Below are 5,326 nucleotides of genomic sequence, written 5' to 3' on the forward strand. Positions count from 1 at the left end.
CCGTTCTGAGGAGCTGAAAGGTTCAGGAAAGCAACTCATCCCCTCCATCACTCGGGTAATTCGGGATGTGCCCTTAATCCTATCCCATTGAGTGACGACTATATTCCAGGAAAACGTTTCTAAAAGTTGAAGGTTCCTATCAGATACCTGCAATCATTTGGAAATAAGTTGAGAAGTGGAGCAGGATAGTGAAATAAAGTGATCGGAAATGATGGCTGGGAGGCATGAGGCAGGAAGTGTCGTGGAACTGGTGGTGCAAGACTCAGTGTCAGTGCTAATCGTTCAACTTTTACTGCCCAATGTTAACAATTACTTACACATTGCACCTCATCAAATCTCCACAATGACCTTGTTTCTCTTTTTGAGGTCCCCTCTGTGTGTATTAACGTGGTTCATGGGCCCGGAGAGGATGAACACATCCTCTTTCTCCTGTCAGTTTAAACAGGTGAAGGTATCAGTTTGAAATTAATGCAAGGGGAGATTATCTTTTTCTGTGCCTTTTCAGTGGAGAATGTTCAGCTGTAATATCTCTGTATTTGTAAATTAGAGGATTGATTGCAACAATGTGAGCAACATTGATCCCAAAACACATTTCCAAGTACTGTGAAGAAGTAGTTAACCAACTTCACATACGGATGAGTAAACATTCAGGAACTGCGGTGCCGTGGCTTAGTTGGTTAAAGCGCCTGTCTAGTAAACAGGCGATCCTGGGTTCAATTCCCAGCGGTGCCTGTTTGTTGCATTCGTATTTGGTCTTGGTGTTTCAACTGTTTACAAATGCCGTGTTAACCAAGTCAGCGTCTTTTTGGACATTCACCCTGTTATGATTTGGAGATCCAGGTTAAGTTACAGCAGTGATTTTTTTTTAGTTCCGAACTATTAATTAAGTCTGTGGTTTATTTCCGTTATTCCACAAGCACTTCTGCTTCTTATTCTCTTTTCCCCCTCCTTCATTGCCAGTTTGGTAGGAATAACGAGATTACGCAGGAGGTGTTGCAGATTTGCCGGAGATCTTTGTGGTAATGACCGAGACACCACCAGCTGATCATTCTCATTCTCTGATGTCAAAGTTCATTCATTTAAACCAACAGTATATACATCGTTGTGCTTCTTTAGTTGTAGTATACTTGCGTTTTTTTTCTTATGCTGGATTCAGAATTCTACTTTGAATTCGAAACAGTCACAAATGTTTGAGGAAGAAATGTCGCCTGACCTGAGATCGAATTGACAGACACATTATCCGGAGAATGTGAGCCCAGATCTACACACTCCAATCAATGAGCAAAAATCTTCTCAGCAGCTGCACACTCAAACTGTCTCGAAATGTCAAACTTTTAATCGAGCAGAAACAGGTAGTGAGCTGTATGCACAGACAGTGTGTTGGAGAATGTGAAAGAGAAAGAGGGTGAGGTGGATGCACAGAGACAAATAGAGACAAATGGAGACACATGCTGAATTAGACACTGAAAGGAACAATTCTCCATTCGACATTGCTGCAAACTGACAGGAAGGAAACAAGAAAAGGCAATCATTTACGCACAGCTGAGAGCAACGGAGGCAGCATTACAGTCAATAAAGTCCTTTTGAATTTGTAAAGGTTACAGTTGTCAGCCACTGAGTATTTTTTTATAAATATCCTGATTCTGCAGATAAGACTGATACTTTTCCCGGCATTATAGTATAGAAATGTATAACTCTCGTGTTCTGTCGATCTGAAACTTTAACTCGGTTTCTCTCCACAGATGTTGTCGGGCCTGCTGAGTTTCTCCAACAATTCACGCTTTTTCCGTTCTGATTTACGTCAACAAAGAAAAATGAAACTCAGTATTCTGTTGATGGCTTCACTTTTAAAACTCCTTAAAAAAACTGTTTTGCACTCTAAAAGTCAAATATACACTACACTGACTATACACCTGCAAACATGCAAAACCACTTTCAATTTCAGGCCGTAGCAGACCCAAGACCGAACGTCTCTGTATCTTATTGGATTCTCGACAACGGATGGGAAATTACGTTTCCGCGACCTGCCAAATGCACAATTGTGAAATTAACTGACTATAACAACAAGCTCCAACCATACAGCCTCTCCTTGGCAGAGTGGGAGCGGGAGAATAATATTGCATCACAGATAAGTTTCCAACTACATATCCACTCTATCATTACGGCCATCTTATTACGTCTCAGGAACAGTACCTGACTGTATCGCACCTCAGCAGAAAGTGATGTCTTTAGAAGCTGGAAATCAAAGTCAATAACTGGAATGCACAGCCTGTCACGCAACATCTTAGGAGCGGGGAGTCGACGTTTCGAGCATTCCTGATGAACAGCTTATACGTGAAACAACGAATTTCCTGCTCCCCGGATGCTGCTTGACGTGCACCACACTTTTTGACTCTATCCCAACTCAGCTCATCTGCTTCGGAAAATTAATGATGAACTTGTCACCACTTAGTTTGATTCATATGTCACATGTTTGACAGCTTTCAACATCCGATTCCTAAAATGAATCAGATCATCCAGATTACAATATAAAACTAAACTGTGGATGCTGGAAATCTGAAACACAAGCAATATTTGCTTGAGAAACTCTGCATTCTCTCAGTTCAATGAATTGTTGAACATTAAACTGGGAGCAGGAAATGAGAAAGCCACAATTTAAAAACTGCCACATTTCTCAAAAAAAAAAATATGATGTGCAGTGTTTCGGTCAGGCTCTCACCGTCTCAAGTCCTGATAGGAATGGGGAAATAAATGTTGGCCCAGCCATTGCTGAACAAATGAAAAAAAGACTTTTTGCGTTACTCGTCAGTTGCTACCCCAGCAGATCATGCCAATTTGATTCATAAAGCAGGACAGCCAGACCCCTCTGCATTTTACAGTCTTGCAACATTTCATTTAAATTAAAGGATCATTATTGAATGTTCCTGACAAACATCTCATTCTCCACTTCATACTACATGGGTCAATATTTTACTCACAAACTTCTTCATCTCGACATCACTCAATTTTAATACCTTTACGTTCGATTCACGGCTTAACTTTCAAACAGAAAAATGTTCTTTTTATAAATCGAAGATTTAGCTGAAATGATGCCTGTTGGAAATCCAAATATCGCTCGATCACTCTTTGTCCCTTGTTTAGTTTGTCCGTGTGAAACACGTTAACCTTGAGCCTCCTCGTTTTGAACTCCGCCATCCTGGGTAAAAAGAAGACCGAGGCCAGTCGCCTATCCACCCCTCATCATGATTTCATAATTGTCTAGAAGGTTACACACCAGCCTGGAACTGGCTGCCGGGAAAAGCCCCTGCTCAAACACGTTCTCCTTACAAGCCGTCTCGACACTGCAACATCCTTATAAATCTTCTCTGCACACTTTCAAAATTTACAACATATTTCCTGGTGAAGATGATCGGAATTGTCAGCAGTATTGTCAGTGTGGCCTCATTATTGCTCTGCACAGCCACAATATGAGATGTGAACTCCAATAATCGATGATCTGACTAATGAAGGCAAGCGTGCCAAATGCTTTCTTCACGAACTTTTCTACACGTGAAACCAATTTTCCTGCTGTTATAATCTTTGCTTTGACTTACAATGTCGTGGAGAAAGTGAGGTCTGCAGATGCTGGAGATCAGAGCTGAAAACGTGTTGCTGGAAAAGCGCAGCAGGTCAGGCAGCATCCAGGGAACAGGAGAATCGACGTTTTGGGCATAAGCCCTGAAGAAGGGCTTATGCCCGAAACGTCGATTCTCCTGTGCCCTGGATGCTGCCTGACCTGCTGCACTTTTCCAGCAACACATTTTCAGCTTACAATGTCGTGCTTGTCTTCTTAACTATGCTTTTCTGCTGCCTTCTCGTATCTGTGGCCCACATGCATGATCACTGTGTTCCTTTGGGTTTCGCAGTTAATTGAGTGCTCCTATGACGTGTTACTTACAAAATGCATCGCCTGATGTTTTATTGTTATTTTCAGCTTCCACTATCTGCCCATTTGACTAATCCACCTATAAAAGTCTGGAACCTAGAACTTTCTTCCTCACTGTTATCCTCCTCACTTTTTCTTGTCATTTCCCCCACATTATTTCTACATTGTTTTTGTGCAATCACGACCATTAAGGGACACACCATTGATCCTTGTGGTAGACAACTGAATACCAGCTCCTAGTCACAGAAACAGCACCATCCTTTGTCTCCAGGCACCCAAATATGTTTGCATCGATCTTCCCACATGACCCTGAATCCATTTTATTTTAATCCTTTTACCAGTCTCCCGTGTGGAATCTTGTCAAATGTTTTCTATAATCCTCATAAACAAAATCACCTTCACTACCCTCGTTTACACATCTGATCACTTCCTAATAAAAATTATCTGATCTGTAATGTATGACCTCCTTTGACAGAATCATGCTGACTCTCGCTGGTCAAACTTTGGAGAAGTTGCAATTAAATTTCTCCTTCAGAGGTTTCTCCAAAAGTTTCCCTACTAGTAATGGGCTCACGGCTCTGTGATTCGCTGCATTATCTCTACGAGACATATTGAAAACTGGAACCACGTTAGGAGTCCTGCAGTCCTCTAACTACTCCCATCTAGCCAAAATGCAATGCAAAACATTGGTCAGAACATGTGCAATTTCCTCTCTTGTCTCACAAAGCAAAGTGAGTCACAACTTCATCCCGAGCGAAGGATTTGCCCACGTTTCGCTTTGCAAAACCTCTAATACCGTAGCAGTTGCGATGTGAAACAGCTCAAGCAACTCTCAGTTATTCGTCCAGCATTCTGTAGCGATATATTACCACTCAAGGACTGTTCCCGAGGTGAATATGCGACGTTATTAACTCAAATATCTATTTACTGACACAACAGCACTATTACACTGGAGCGATGTCATTCAGGTATTATAAGTGGAAAAGGCTGTTTCAGCCTTTGCGCCGACATATCATTTAGCTTTGATAACCATTGGCACATTGTCACAGTGAGACAGGGTTTAAGTGTTCTCCTCTGAAAAGAAAACATTCACTTAATTCGACCTCCTGCGAAAATAACAGTATGACTAAGGTAGGAATAGGTCCACTCAAGGATTGTAGTGGGAAGTTGCGTGTGGAGGCTGAAGAGACTGGGGAGACACTCAATAGATACTTTTCATCAGTATTCACTCAGAAACAGGACATTGTTGCCGATGAGAATATTGAGTCACAATTAATTAGAATGGATGGCTTTGAGGTATGTAGGGAAGAGGTGCTGGAAATTCTGGAAAGGGTGAAAATAGATAAGTCCCCTGGGCCTGATGACATTCATCCTAGGATTCGCTGGGAAGCAAGGGAGGAG

The 5,326-nt window shown here is 41.8% G+C and overlaps 1 non-coding gene across 1 annotated transcript; it reads left to right on the forward strand.

Moving 5' to 3' along the window:
* Positions 1 to 658: 658 nt before the first annotated feature.
* Positions 659 to 732, forward strand: trnat-agu (transfer RNA threonine (anticodon AGU)). Its single transcript has one exon. It is a non-coding gene; the product is annotated as a tRNA-Thr (tRNA).
* The last annotated feature ends 4,594 nt before the right edge of the window (positions 733 to 5,326 follow it).

The sequence above is a fragment of the Chiloscyllium plagiosum genome, unplaced genomic scaffold (assembly GCF_037043375.1).
Source record: "Chiloscyllium plagiosum isolate Xiang-an unplaced genomic scaffold, Cpla_swu_hap1 HiC_scaffold_20, whole genome shotgun sequence".
NCBI lineage: Eukaryota > Metazoa > Chordata > Chondrichthyes > Orectolobiformes > Hemiscylliidae > Chiloscyllium > Chiloscyllium plagiosum.